This window comes from Gadus morhua, chromosome 8 (assembly GCF_902167405.1).
Source record: "Gadus morhua chromosome 8, gadMor3.0, whole genome shotgun sequence".
NCBI classification, from domain to species: Eukaryota; Metazoa; Chordata; class Actinopteri; order Gadiformes; family Gadidae; genus Gadus; species Gadus morhua.
In genome coordinates, this window is record NC_044055.1 from 23,446,955 (window position 1) to 23,463,403 (window position 16,449).

Genomic DNA, 16,449 nt, shown 5'->3' on the forward strand with positions numbered 1-16,449 from the left:
ACCAGTTGAAACAAAGAATTGTCATCAAATACAGAGAAGATCCGGCTTATAACCCCTCTTTAATTGAAAGCAACTGTCAAAAGAAACTTAATCTAACCCTCTTAAAACACAATATTGACTTTGTAATTGAGCTCTTCCAAGAAGAGGTCAAACATGGACCAGAACATGTTTGTTGTGTATGTCACAGATTATTGTTCCGTAAGCAAGTTCGATTATGTGACCTTACTTCATATGAATCCAAGGCTTCAACTGTGTCAGCAATTGCAAAACAATGCATTACTACAACATATCTCCATCAATGTGATAACGCATGTTTAACGCCATGCACACTAAAACAGACAGTTGCTGGGAAATTGTGGATATGTTTCAGTTGCAACTCCAAGATACTCAGTGGTAAGGTTCCCCAGGAGAGCGCTGTTAACAATATGGCATTGGATCCAATTCCTGACGAATTAGGCACACTGAACTCATTAGAACAACACCTGTGCGCATTGAATATTCCCTTTATGCGACTTGTGGCATTGCCACGAGGTTCTCAGAATTCTGTCCATGGGCCGGTGACTTGCGTTCCATCAAACAGCGATGTAGTCACTTCGGTTCTCCCTAGGCTAGAAAATCAAGATTTAATGATCCGAATAAAACTGAAAAGAAAACGTACTTATAAGGGGCATTATCAGTATCAATATGTGCACACTCAAAAAATCCAAAATGCGATAGCATGTTTAAAGGACATGAATAAATGGTATAAGGACATAGACTTTAACGCAGAATGGGAAAATCCCTTGCCAGAAGATGCATGTTCTGTTTTGAACTCCGCTTCCTCCCGGCCTGCTGGTGGGAGGAGCTCGTGAGAATCGCCCCGAACCGGGAACGATTCTCACGGACAGACTGCTGGTGCGCGAGAACCTCGGAGAACCGGGGACCAAATAGGCCATCCAGTTTTTTGGCAAGGTGTACAGAAAAATCTATTTGCTATGGTTCGTCAGCTTGGTGTCCCGACTTGGTTCTGTTCATTTTCATGTGCTGATTTACGCTGGACTGAACTCATCGATGTTTTCATGAGACTACAGAAAATAAAGGGAAATGTCAACGACCTGGACTGGTCACAGAGGTGCAATTTACTCAAAACTAATCCGGTTACCGCGGCAAGAATGTACCAACACAGGTTTCAGACTTTCCTAAATGACGTCATCAAGTCACCAGCTAACCCCATTGGTAAAGTTATCGAGACATTTTTTAGAGTTGAATTCCAACAACGCGGCTCACCCCATACTCATTGTCTGATCTGGGTAGAAAATGCACCGAAAATAGGCAAAAACACAGACCAAGAAGTCACACAATTTATTGATAAATACATCAGTTGTGAACTCCCGCCAGCAATCGACGCATTGCATGAAGTTGTTTCCAGCGTTCAAAAACACAGCTCCAAGCACTCAAAGAGTTGTAGGAAAAAAGGCACAACATGCAGATTTAACTTTCCACGTCCTCCAAGCAACCACACCTTTCTTTGTAGAAGTAAAACAGACGAGAACCAGGAGGTAACAGGCGCCGATCCGATAGACGTCTCTATATTAGAAATGCGAAAAGAAAAAGAGGTGGCTAAAAGTGTCATGACAAGGGTCAAACATGCTCTTTCAAGTCCAGACCTAACCTTCGACACTGTGGATCAGCTATTTGCTTCCATTAACATCACCCAGGAAATGTTTGAAAATGCCTACCGATTGACAACCAATAAAAACGCGGTTGTACACAAACGCAACCCATCAGATGTTTACGTTAATCAATACAACAAAGACCTTTTGCGTTGCTGGGATGCCAACATGGACATACAATATGTCTGCGATGCTTTTGCTTGTGTAGTATACATAATATCCTACATCTCAAAAGCAGAACAAGACATGGGCTTATTGTTACAACATACTCAAAATGAAATGAAAAAACATGGAAATTTAGATGCAAAACAAACACTCAATAAGTTGGGAAGTGTCTTTCTCCACAATCGCGAGGTCTCAGCTCAAGAAAGTGTTTATCGAGTCACAAACATGCATCTCAACGAATGCTCAAGACTGGTCACATTTATCCCTACTGGTGAAAATACCGTCAGAATGAGTTTTCCTCTCAGTGTCATTCAAAGCAAAGCAGAACAGGGTGACACATCAACAGACTCCATAGACGAGCATAACGGACCGCTACAAAAACCGCCCCCAGGGCGCAATTTTCCATGATATTTGTATAGCCACATTTGTTTCAAAATACAGAGTTCTGTACGGGAAAGAGCAGCACAGCAAGGGCTCTGTTAAACTGGAAAATAACACTGGCTTTGTTAAGATGAGAACTAGGGGATCTGATGCTGTTGCTAGATACGCTCGTTTCTCACAAACCAAATATCCAGAAAAACACTACCAAAGTTTGCTACAATTGTTTTTGCCTCATTATTCAACAGATGAGTTAAAACCTCCACCGTACAACAGTTATGAGCAGTTTTACAGGACCGGTTCCATCACTAACAGCAGCAATACAACGCAAAGTGTTAAGGAAGTTGTAGATTTGAACAGATCCCTGTTTGAAGTAGATGCAGATGAGCTCGACAGATGCCAAGAGGTTGCAGGGCACCACGGGGCTCACGACGAGGCATGGGCAGACCTTTGCCCTGAATCTGAGTTGGAGCGATTAGAATGTCAGGAGGAGATGTCTAACAACAACGACACAAATCAAAATGAAAGAGAAGCCCTACCGGACTTGCAGTCGGACACAAAGGCAACACTGTCTAAAGAATTTCCCACACACTCGATACAAAGAGCTGAAGGTCTGTCCATTATGCGCACGTTAAACGAACAACAGACTCAAATTTTTTACAAAATCCGCGCATGGTGCCTTGACAAAGTCAATGGCAAAAACCCTGACCCGTTTCGCGTATTCATTTCAGGAGGAGCAGGCACGGGAAAGTCCCACCTGATTAAAGCTGTGTACTACGAGTCATGCAGAATCTTTGCAAGAATGTCCATTAATCCAGACGACACTCATGTTTTGCTAGCTGCTCCTACAGGAGTAGCAGCATATAATATCAACGGAAGCACAATACACAGCACCTTTGCTATTACTACCACTGCCAAACTGCCATATCAACCTCTAGGAGATGAAAGAATCAATTCGTTGAGAGCCACCATGAAAGACTTACAAATACTCATTTTGGACGAGGTGAGTATGGTTGATCATAAAATCCTGACGTATGTCCATGGCAGACTACGACAAATAAAGCAACAAGGAGATTATGCATTGTTTGGGAATGTATCAATCATGGCAGTTGGTGACTTCTTCCAGCTCGGCCCTGTAAAGGGAACACCTCTTTACCACGAGCAATTGGTGACTGATCTGTGGAACAATCATTTCACTCACATTGAGTTGACAAAAATAATGCGACAAAAAAACAAAGAGTTTGCTGAAACGTTAAATCGTCTTAGAAAACACAGAAAAGGAGACAATCTTTACCAGCGAGATGAAGTCTTGCTAAGACAACGCGAGACCGGCGAGGGGGAACTGACACAGGACCTTCACATTTTCCCCAGAAACGATGAAGTGGCAGCACATAACATCGCCATGTTACACAAGTCGTGTACGGATTTGGTGCAAATTAAAGCTCAAGATACTCAGAGAAACCCTACCACAGGACAAGTAACAAGAAAAAATAATCCAAAAATTGATAGTCAGACATGCTTAAGCAGAACGTTAATCGTTGGTCCATCAGCTCGCGTAATGCTCATCAAAAATATAGATCTGTCAGATGGATTGGTCAATGGTGTATTCGGTACAGTTTGCAAAATCACCTTTGAAGGGAACGTTCAGTTTCCCAAAACCATTTTGGTTAATTTTGACAATGACACAATCGGCAGGAAACTGAGGAGTAGGTCTATATGCTTTGAGCCTCAATTTCAACAAGCAACACCCATAGATGCTGTGGAAGACAAAGTAATGACTGGTGGATCTAGACGCCAATTCCCGTTACGCCTAGCATGGGCCTGTACCATACACAAAGTTCAAGGTTTAACTTTAGAAAGAGCTCTAGTGTCCCTTAAAAGGATATTTGCAGCTGGCCAAGCATATGTAGCATTAAGCCGAGTAACGTGTGAGGAAAACCTTATCATTCAAGACTACGCAGCCAAAGCCTTCTATTCGAAACCAGACATCGACATTTCCCTGCAAAAAATGGAACCATTCATTGCAACTCCACCAGCAGAAATAACTTCAACCCTCAAAATATGCCTCCACAACATTCAAGGTCTATGTCAACACATGGAAGACCTTAAACATGACCAGAGAATCTTGAGTGCTGACATCATTTGCGTGACAGAAACATGGCTGGAACAAAACACCTCAGTTGATTCCATTGAAATGCCAGGTTGGACTTTTAATCACAAACTCCGGTCCCAATCCTACCATAACATGACCCAATTCCAAGACTTGGTAAACAAACGGCACGGTGGAGTGGGCTACTACCACAAAGACCACATCACTTGTAACATTATACACATGCCATGCAGTGACTTGGAAGCCATCATGTTTAATGTTCAGCCTTTGAATTACAATTACATTGTGCTGTACAAACCGCCATCATATAAACTCACCTTATTCAAACAAAATCTCGCTTTGGTGATGCAACACTTTAACCAACTTTCAGGAGGAAAGGTAATTATGGGTGACTTCAACGACAATGCCCTTGTTTCTAAATCTGCAGAAAATTTCATGCAACAGCAAGGTTACACCCAAATTGTCTCTTCGTCAACAACAGAAAACGACGCAACAATTGATCACGTATACATTCGTGACATTAATCCCACTGATATAAAAGTGCGAATTCTGTCCACGTACTACTCCGATCATGAGTGCCTCTGTTTAGATTTCCTTCTGTAACTGGTTAGCTCGTTTGGCTCGCAGGTTTTAGCACTACCCAATCATTTGAATGTTTTGTCTGTCTTTTCTATTTTTTCAAATAAATAATAAATATTAAATGTATATTTTCAATTTTCTATTTTTTCTAACAAATAATGAATTTTCTCCCCATTTTTTTTTATGGATTTGCCCCTCTAAACAAAGCCATAGATATGGGGTTTTTTTTTAGCACTACCCAATGTTTTAAATGTTTTGTCTTTGTCTTTTCTATTTTTTCAAATAAATAATAAATATTAAATATTCTATATATTTTATTTTATTTTTTTCTAATAAATAACGCATTTTCTCCCCATTTTTTTTTATGGATTTGCCCCCCTAAACAAAGCCATAGTTATGGGGTTTTTTTTAGCACTACCCAATGTTTTAAATGTTTTGTCTTTGTCTTTTCTATTTTTTCTAATAAATAACAAATATTATCCATTTTTAACTTTTGGATTTTTACTTTAAATTTTCTCCCCATTTTTATTTTTTTATTTTTTTTATTTGCCCCTCTAATAAAAGCCATAGATATTTTGTCCCTTTTCAGCATTTTTTCCCTATTCATCTACAACTTACAATTTACAATAAGGGTACATTGATAAACTATTTGTTAATGCTTAGTTAATAACTCATAGCTAACTAACCATTTCTAAATACTTGCGTAATGCTTGATAAGTATTAACTAAGTCAAACTAACTGTTATCCTTAGTTAATGCTAATCTAAGCATCAACCAAGTGAAACTAACTGTAATGCTTAGTTAATACTTATCTTAGCATTTACTAAGCATTACAGTTAGTTTTACTTAGTTAATGCTAAGATAAGTATCAACTAAGTACAACTAACTGTTATGCTTAGTTAATGCTATAGTAAGTATAGTTAACTAAGTATACTTAATGCCTAACCAATCATTACTCAACATTAAATAGTGTTAAATACGCATTAACAAACCATTGATAACATTACGTAAGTATTAATCCACAGATATATGATGTACCCTCATTGTAGTATGTTAGCCATGGATTTAGGTTACCTTTTTATTCAATCTTTAAAATACCATTTGGATTTTTTGGATTTTTTCAAAAAAATGTGCCTCTCAAAACCCAACCCCTCGTCCACGTCGTGAGAGGCGGAAACAGTGTGTCTGTATTCCAGGTCCATCCAAGACGCTGTCTGAATGGACCTGGAAATATGCTGGCCAACGGGGCTCTGGTAAAGCAAACCAATCGAAACGGTAGCGGACAAGGCGTTTGGGGCTATAACTCCCACACCGAACCTCCCACAGTCGAAACCTTTGTATCCACAGGTTCGCGGTAGCGTTTTGAACACATGCTTCGTGTTGTGCCGGCGAAACGCACATTTCTTGTCGCGTTGTGCCGGCGAAATGCACACTTCTTGGACCCCTGCATAACTGCTTGCAGTTCTAGTTATTATACTACCTCCCCGTGAAAATGGAACCACAGCCCAAACCGTAAATGGTGCACACGCGCCAATTGCATGACTAGAACCAGGTACGGCACCGCTACTCAGATAACCAAATTCTGACACGCCGGCCACTAGGTGGCGCTATACCAAGGAAAGATGCGTTTGGGGCTATAACTCCCACACCGAACCTCCCACAGTCAAAAACTTGTACGCACATATTCACTGGAGTCTGCTGCATCTTTTGGCATAGGCCACGCCCATTTGCGTCCATAATTTTTTTTCGCGAAAACCGCAAAACTGTTTTTGCCCTACTTCTCCCACATTTCTTGACCAATCGACACCAAACTTTGCACACGACATTGTCAGACGAACACGGAAAGAAAAACTCAAACACTTTTTGATCCGACCTTCGACTACGAAACGGTAGCGTTTTGAATATTTGTTTATTAGCTACGTTTTACGTCGATACGCAAAAATTCAGAAAATACCAAAATTAGACATCGGATCAAGTCCAAATTTTAGACACATGTCGTTGCTACCCTTAATGTCGTTCGATAAAAATTTCGGAAAATTTCGCCATTAGGGGGCGCAATAAACGAGGAAATTGTATATCTTCTAATTGGCCAAAGGAATGTTCTTCAAACTCAAGGGACACCATCAAGGGGCAAACCCGAGTCTATATAGAAAATAGGGCCAAGAATTATTAATGTGGGCGGGAGTTATTTGGCAAAGGAAAATTGTCTTTGGAAAATTTCGCCACAGGGCGGCGCCAAAAAACGACATTGTCTATCTCCTATTTGGCCAATGTTCTGAAAACGCGTTTTAGGCTATAACTCCCACACCGAAGCTCCCACAGTCAAAACCTTTATATCCACATGTTGTTCACGGTAGCGTTTTGAATACTTGCTTCGTGTTGTGCCGGCGAAATGCACATTTCTTGTCGCGTTGTGCCGGCGAAATGCACACTTCTTGGACCCCTGCATAACTGCTTGCAGTTCTAGTTAGGGGTCCAAGCCAACAGGTTGGATCCCTATTGTTTTTGTAAGGATTTTTAGGGGTCCAAGCCAACAGGTTGGATCCCTATTGTTTTTGTAAGGATTTTTTTTATTATTTTTCCCCCCTAGAAGTGGTACTACAGCCCAAACCGTAAATGGTGCACACACGCCAATTGCATGACTAGATCCAGGTCCGTGAACACTACGCAGACGACAAAATCCAGACATGTCGGCCACTAGGTGGCGCTATACCAAGGAATACGCGTTTGGGGCTATAACTCCCACACCGAACCTCCCACATTCAAAACCTTATACACACAGATTCACTGGAGTCTGCTGCATCTTTTGGCCTAGGCCACGCCCATTTGCGTCTAGAATTTTTTTTCGCAAAATCGTGAAAACCGCAAAACTGTTTTTTCGCTACTCCTCCCACATTTCTTGACCAATCGACACCAAACTTTGCACACGACATCTTCAGACGCACACGCAAAGAAATGATAGACAGTTTTTTGATCCGACTTTCGACGACGAAACGGTAGAGTTTTTAATATTTGTTTATTAGCTAAATTAGACATGGAAAATTAAAAATCAAAAAAAATCCAAAATTAGACATCGGATGGCGTCCAAATTCTACACACATGTAGGTGGTAACCTTATTGACGTTCGATAAAAAAGTCGGAAAGTTTCGCCATTAGGGGGCGCAATAAACGAGGAAATTGTATATATTCTACTAAATTTCGCCGCGAAAACGCTACACTGACTTCTCGCTACTCCTACCACAGTCAAATCCTTTGTATCCACAGGTTCAGGGTAGCGTTTTGAACACATGCTTCCCGTTGTGCCGGCGAAACGCACATTTCTTGTTATACTTACCTCCCTAAAAGTGTGCCCACAGCCCAAACCGTAAATGGTGCCCAAACCGTAAATGGTGCAGACATGCCAAATGCATGACTAGATCCAGATCCGTGGCGACTACGCAGACGACAAAATCCAGAAATGCCGGCCACTAGGTGGCGCTATACCAAGGAATACGCGTTTGGGGCTATAACTCCCACACCGAACCTCCCACAGTCAAAAACTTGTGCCCACAGATGCACTGGAGTCTGCTGCATCTTTGAACTGCATACAGTGATGAGACAAGTAGGCAAAACAGAGAGGAACTGTCAATGACTGGACAGTTACAGACAGACAGACAGTCCGTGGATGTTCACATTTTTCTATTGCTGTTCTGGGTAATTTTCTTTTTCAAAAATGTGAAAATGTGAAAAATAAAGATATTTCAAGCATGAAATAATTCATGTGTGGTCCTAAATATAATACTAAATATTATACAAGTGATTATTCTTATAAAACACATTGATTCTAATATGGGTCATTTTTGACCCACTTATGGAAGAGTGTAGGGTCCAGTCACTCGTGCATCTAAGGGTTAAAATAGTATGTTAATAGTTTGAATGAATATATTTCCCTACATAGCCTATTATTGGAGAGTAGGCTATTGATATAAGAATTACGAACGAGCGAGAATAGAATAGAAACACGCACACACACAGCAGATGGATCCGATCTGGATTTCTGTTGCAATCGTTTACGGGAGTTGTGCATAGTAGGGTATGTAATAGAACAACGTAAGGGGGAAAATTGTTATTTGCCGTTCCAATTATATGCTATTAAGTATTTGGGTTTGTGTGTTTATCATGCTATTAAGTATTTGGGTTTGTGTGTTTGTGCGTCAAATAGTTTTCAAAGAAGGAATACGTACAATCCACTGCAGCCTCGAACTTCGCCATCTACAACGTCGTATTTAGATCAATCTTTATTCGTGAAAATATCATGCTATTAAGTATTTGGGTTTCTGTGTTTGTGCGTCAAATAGTTTTCAAGGAAGGAATAGGCTACGTAGAATCCACTGCAGCCTCGAACTTCGCCATCTACAACATCTGTAGAGGTGTGGGCGTGGCATACTCCCATGGTGCTTCGGGAGTTGCACACAGGGAATGACTATCGTCAGCGACGCACGGCTCGCCTCACTCTGATCGGATTTTCTCTGCTTGAGACATCTTTGTTCAGATAGACCCTTTTGCTCCCCTTTCCACGGATTAATATTGTGAGCGGATTCATTCGAGTACGTTCTGTCTTTCAACTTTGCGGTTCAACCAAAGAAGTTCGTTGTCAAGGTAAGTCCTTATGAAATGGATAATTATGTTTATTGTATTACGTTGGCATGGTTGCTTTGGCGGTTTGCTTTTGATGCAGTAATGGCAAGCAAAGGATTTGCGACAAAACATTAAAGCCCGTGGATCCTGTATATATATTATTTGGATGCCATACGGCGGCGTCTAGGCCGCCATTTTGCCACAGAAAAGCTTTGTGGTGGAATCTGTTGGAGCGGACTTAAGTCAGTGACGCTGTATGTATAATACAAAACACACTGAAGGCATGATATTTTGTCGCAAATCCTTTGCTATATAGTGTTCATTATTTAATTCTCGAAACGAGAAAACGTGGGAACATCTCAAATGGATATTTATGTTTATTGCCATACGGCGGCGTCTAGGCCGCCATTTTGCCACAGAAAAGCTTTGTGGTGGAATCTGTTGTAGTGGACGTAAGTCAGTGATCTGCACAAACGCTAATACTCTTATCTCGCTGAAATCTTGACGGATTTACAAACGGTTTGGTTTCTTACAAATGCAGCTTTTCTCTTCGGCCTACATTGAAAACCTTGATAGGTTTTCAATGTAGGGTTAGTGTTGTAGTTGTTTTGGTAGCGGCTAAATTAGCATGTCGATGATCACGTCTGCGCCGAGTAGATGCGCAGAGGGTTGAAACAGCGCTTGTCCGGTTTGGTTTCTTACAAACGCAGCTTTTCTCTTCGGCAGTGATGTTGATAGGTTTTCAATGTTAGGTTAGGGTTGTAGTTGTTTTGGTAGCGGCTAAATTAGCATGTCGCGATACTACAGGGGATCACGTCTGCGCCGAGTAGATGCGCAGAGGGCTGAAACGGCGGCGTCTAGGCCGCCAGCCATATTACCACAGAAAAGCTTTCTGGTGGACTATGTCCATACAATGCAATGTGTTTTAAATGCTGAAATGTCGTGTTACATTCACTTTTTACACGCACACATCCGCACAACAGTCTAAACTCTACCTCTGTCCACCATATGCAATGTGTTTTAAATGCTGTGCTGTTGGTCATGAAACGGGAGATCGTCCGCCGTTCAACTCAAGGTGAGGTGCTGGTTATATTACTAATGGTGGTTGGGTTTTGACTGTGTCTGTGTGTCTGTCTGTGTGTGTGTCTGTCTGTGTGTGTGTCTGTGTGTGTATCTGTGTGTCTTTCTGTGTGTGTGTGTCTGTCTGTCTGTGTGTCTGTGTGTATGTCTGTGTGTCTGTCTGTCTGTGTGTGTCTGTGTCTGTCTGTCTGTGTGTGTCTGTGTGTCTCTGTCTGTGTGTGTCTGTCTGTGTTTGTCTGTCTGTCTGTGTGTGTGCCTGTCTGTGTGGGGCTGTGTGTGTGTCTGTGTGTCTGTGTGTGTGTGTCTCTGTCTGTCTCTGTCTGTCTGTGTGTGTCTCTGTCTGTGTGTGTCTGTCTGTGTCTGTCTGTCTGTGTCTGTCTGTCTGTGTGTGTGCCTGTCTGTGTGTGGGGCTGTGTCTGTCTGTGTGTCTGTGTGTGTGTCTGTCTGTGTGTGTCTGTGTCTGTTTGTGTGTGTGTGTCTGTGTCTGTCTGTCTGTCTGTGTGTGTGCCTGTCTGTGTGTGGGGCTGTGTCTGTCTGTGTGTGTGTCAGTCTGTGTGTGTGTCTGTCTGTCTGTGTGTGTGCCTGTCTGTGTGTGGGGCTGTGTCTGTCTGTGTGTGTGTCTGTGTGTGTCTGTGTCCGTTTGTGTGTGTGTGTCTGTGTGTGTGTCTGTCTGTGTGTGTGTGTGTCTCTGTGTGTGTGAGTCTCTGTGTCTCTGTGTCTGTCTGTCTGTGTGTCTCTGTGTGTGTGTCTGTGTGTCTGTGTGTCTGTGTCTGTCTGTGTCTGTCTGTCTGTGTGTCTGTCTGTCTGTGTGTCTGTGTGTGTGTGCCTGTCTGTGTGTGCCTGTCTGTGTGTGTGTGTGTGTGTGGGGCTGTGTGGGGCTGTGTCATGTGTGGCTGTATACTGATTTTCAGATTGTCTAAGCAAGGTAGGTCTGTTGGTCATGTGTTGAAAGGAGAAACAGGAGATCGTCCGCCGTTCAACTCAAGGTGAGGTGCTGGTTATATTACTTGGTTGGGTTTTGACTGAATTAGCATTTTAGTTGTCTATTAATAGATTTTTTTGGGAAAATGGTTTCTGTACTGCCTATGTCATTCTATGCAAATATTTGGCTTTAAATTTGTCCTTGGATGAAAGCTTTATAAGTTGGCTGTGATTAGGAAATTTTAAATGCTGCAATGTCGTGTTACATTTCCTTTTTACACGCACACATCCGCCCAACAGTCTAAATTCTACCTCTGTCCACCATATGCAATGTGTTTTAAATGCTGTGCTTTAGCCCATATATTGATTTCACATGAACACCTTGTACGTGTGTGTATTTATTGCACCTATCTGTTCTGTTTAATGTTCATTTCACATGGTTATAATTACACAAATACATCTCTGTACAGGGTGGGGTTTTCAACATGCAGCCTTTCTTGATGTATATTTGTAAAGGGAAATCTTGTACCAAATTTGAAGCATTCTATTTTACTTATTGTGAAATCATTAGATGCCTCGTGCCTCGCGCGCTTCGGCTGCAGCCAAGGTGAGGAGGAGGACGATTCTTCCGATGGCAACAACTCTGGCTAGAGGCTTCCTCCCTGGTATGTAGTCGTAAAGATACAATACTGTTTTCAACTCATTTATATTCCTCAGATTTCTATTGCATGAATGTGTGATGTTTGACTTTTAGATCAACAGCTCGGGATAAGTTATTCATTTTAGTTTTGCGTTGAATTTGTCTCTTTATTAGTGCGTGGCACTGGAGCACGTCACCGTGTCGAGCCTTGGCCTGTCTCTGCCCACACTGGGAAGTTCAACCGATTGGATCTCCCTCCTGAGTCTCCAGATAAGCAGGTAATCTTGTCAAAGACCTTTCAGAAAATAATGTATAATTTAGCTGCGGAATATGTTTGGAGTGGAATGACAACTTTTTATTTGTCCTTATTTATAGTTTGTGCTGTTTGTGGGCGACTCGCATCTGCGTGCGTTGGTTGACCGTTACGTGAGGATGCCAGACGGTTGCCTTTCGTTTGGGTTCCTGTCTACGCCTGGGGCGTCTGCCGCTGAGCTCCGCACTGAGTTGCTGAACGCAGACATCCCCAGAACCCCTGACATCGTTTGCTTGCTGGCTCCAAGCAACAACCTCACGGCGACGCCCGGCATCGAAGCGGCTGGAGTTGCCTTCGATGGACTTCTGAGAGCTGCCCGCAGTCGATGGCCTAAGGTAGTTTTTGTGTTACAAAATAAAGTGTATTTTCAAGGCAGACTATTTAACAGAATTGTATAGTGTGTAATCCAAAACTTTTGTGCGGATCAGGTGTTTGTGCTCGATTTCCCTCCCCGGTTGGCGAGTGAATTGGCACCGCAACAATTCCTTCGAGAGGAGTTTCGTCGCGTTGCAGCAAAGAACGGTATGTAAAAATTATTAAGAGATAATGTCAGTATAGAATATCTTTGTAGGAAAGCTTTTAGTGTATCAACACCACCTCTTGGTACCACGTGTAAAATATGTATATAGTGTATGGTTTAATATTTTTCTTCTGCAGGTGTAAAGTACTGCGTCACAGCTGACCGCTTTCCGCTGGACTCACGTGCATTGTGGAGTCGTGATGGGGTAAGTCGTGTTATAACTTGGCACGTGAGAAATTCATGTAATGTCATTTTTATACGGCAAAAGCAGTTTATTTCAATAATAACCCGTGCTTCTCATTATAATAGATCCACCTGAGTGACGATCTGGGGATGCCGCTTCTCGCGAAGCTTCTGTGGCACTTCTCCTTTCGGCAGCTACAGTCACCTCTGCCTGTTACACCTCCGCCTGTGTCTCCTCCCAAGTCACCCCCGACTGTGAGACCCTTTGCTACCACCGTGGTTGTGAAGGGAGAGGTTTCACGTCCACGTACCCTTGACCCCTTCAAGGAAACTGTCGTCGGACGTCGCGGAAAGGTAAAAGTTATACAATTTTGAAGAGCTTTAGTTTTAATTAGGCCACATTTATTGAATACTAATTCCCCCCATGTGTTTATAGCGCAGCCAACCTGAGTCCTGGGATGCGCCTGAGGACTGGGATCAGTCTTCCGTGCGGATCCTTCCTCATGAGGTTTGTACATTGGTATGATAGCTGATAGGCAATTAAACCGTAATGATGCGTACATTTGTTGTTTCATTTAAATGCTATTCCTATAAGGCAAATGTTCAATGGCTCAATTCTGTTTTTTATTTCTAGGTTTGTGTGCCTCCTCTGGTCCTGAGGGAGTGCTTTGTCGTGCTAAACCCTATCCGGTTTAGCACTGACAAGTTGGCTGCAATGGATCGCATTGTTCCATCCAACCTTGACGTCCCCATGTATGCTACCATGGGTAATCGCTCAAAGGTAATTTGTGTGATTTTAATATTAACTGTTTGTGAGTGCATACATATTAATAGCGCCTGTAATCCTATATGACAAGCTTTACATTGTATGGTACAGATAGTTGCATTGATAATAAAAGTGTTATATTTCATTGACTGTTATCATTTCCGTTCTCTTCCATTATGATAGAAACGGAAGGTGGCACATGGAACCACGGCTGTGGTCTCCAAAGGAAAGAAGGCCCGCCTTGAGGTTGGTAATTTCTCAGTGAAATATGTACTTGTTTTTTGGTTGAAACACAGGAACAACTATTTTCTGATTTCGCCTTTAACACAAAAGATAGTCCAACATTCTCTGTGTAGGTATTGTTTTGCCAATGATTTACAATTATTTTCCAGGCACTTCAAACTCCAGGAAGGATTGCCAAACCTTCGAAGCTGGTACCTCCCCCTCGACCTGTCCCAGAAGCTGCTGTACCAGCTACTCTGGAGGGCGTACCTCCTCCTCGACCTGTTCCAGAAGCTGCTGTGCCAGCCACTCTGGAGGGCAGCGTCTTTGTGCATTCGAGCAAGGTAATTTGCATACAACATGTAATGATTAAACACATTCAGTGAATAGAGTGCGGTTCTCTATTCTTTTGATATTTTCTCTAAGTTCCCTTTAAGAAAGTGTAATTTTGGGTTTCCATTTCTCAATTGTAATGTACATATAATTCTTACTATGTCTTTGCAGTTTGCTCAACCGGAGGGGGATGACAAGACACTGTGTGTTGATGAGTGGCCGTTTCTTCAAACAGAGTTTTGTGAGGTAAAGGAATGGGGGAAAAAGAGAGCATCTTGTAATAATTTAATATTTGGGTTTTGTTGTTAAATTTGTATGTAGCGCCACAAAATACAGGCATGCACAACACTATGTTTGTTACTGTTTTAAATAAACTACATTAGCAGTAAGTTCTTTGAACTGCCCACTTTTCAATTTTCATACAATTGTATCTCTCATGATAATTTTGCCTCCTTACCTCATTGTAGAAGGTGAACCAGCCAACTGCTCGGGTTGTCTCTGGACAGAGAAAACAAGAGGAGCCAACACCTTGGGGGCAAAAAGTTGTGATGGCCCAGGCTGATAAACCAACAGCCAATGAGACCAGCTTCTTGGGATGTTCAACCAAGGTAATGACAACAATATAAAAAATGATTTGCAAATAAGGAATCAATCTGTTCCAGGATCAGTATCTAGAAACAATTACATTTTTACTTCATAATTACAATCAACATAGTTTAATTGTTTTTAACATGTTCTTGGTAATATCTACACACTATGAATTGGAAATGTCAAGAAGGTTGGCTGATGAACTTGTTGTGCTCATTTTAATTATTTAAACTGAACTGAAATAAAAGTTTTCTTTGTCCTTAATTCTGTTCACCACAATACACCAAATGTCCCCTTTTCTATGGCTTATGAGTTTGCATGTAGGGGTAAACCTAATTTTTTTTAACATTCGTAATGTTTGTGATTGCAGATGACACACATTGAGGACCATGAGCCGTTTGAACCAGCACCTGAGGTCACTGCGAGCAGTCAGCAGGTATGTAATTACTAGTGGGAAAATGGTATACCAACGGGAAAAGCCACAGCTTAAGAGACCCATTTTGTTTAGATGTGTTTATTCTTTTAAAACATTGATATGGTGTAAGTGTGCAGTTCTGACTAATTTGCCTATACTATGTACATTTTCAAATTACTTACTGGGAACCAACATGCTTTTAAAAACACTGAATTGTCATTTCAGCAGAGCCCGCCTGAGGACAATGGCCAGCTTGAAGATCCTCATGTAACACTTGGCAATCAGAAGGTACTTATTTTTAACATGTTATTCCCTGTTCCTTGTGAGTTTTCCTGCCATTTATTTGATCTTGGAAATTAGTTAAAGTAATGTTAATATCATGTACAATTCCATTTTTCCATTATACACAGCCATGAACTACAGCTGATTGATTCCTAGCCTTTTTTATGAATTCCTTGTTAATTTCGATATAAACTATTGGTTACACTCCTTTTTGATTGAACTACTGTTGTGTTTTTAGGCACCCTGTGATTTTGCACCTGCCAGAGCTGCTACATCAAGTCATGTGACTTATGACAACCCTGGGTGTCTTCAAGGATCGTATGACCAGAGCAGCCACATATTCGGGGAAAATGCAGGTAAGCAGTGTGCTACAAATGGCATAGCGGCGATTATGACCCACACCACCCATAGCGTTCTCAAATGGAAAAAAAAGAACATTCATCATATTCTAAAACAAGGTAATGGCTTGTACACATCTATGCTAGAAAATAAGGAAATCAGTGCAGCCAAAACCAGTGGGCATATTTTCATTTCCGAGTTACCCAGACACTGCAAATTAAACAATAAATTATTTAGTTTGGAATATTTTGATACACTCACTGGAAGTCTTGATCAAAAGCATGATTATGACGCTTCTTTGCAAAACATAGCCATGCCTTTAGAAGAGGCTATTCAGAAGACACTGC

The 16,449-nt window shown here is 41.6% G+C and overlaps 1 long non-coding RNA gene across 1 annotated transcript; it reads left to right on the forward strand.

Moving 5' to 3' along the window:
- Positions 1 to 14,962: 14,962 nt before the first annotated feature.
- On the forward strand, positions 14,963 to 15,823 carry LOC115549406 (uncharacterized). Its single transcript, XR_003977766.1, has 3 exons — positions 14,963 to 15,086; positions 15,437 to 15,502; positions 15,707 to 15,823. It is a non-coding gene; the product is annotated as an uncharacterized LOC115549406 (long non-coding RNA).
- The last annotated feature ends 626 nt before the right edge of the window (positions 15,824 to 16,449 follow it).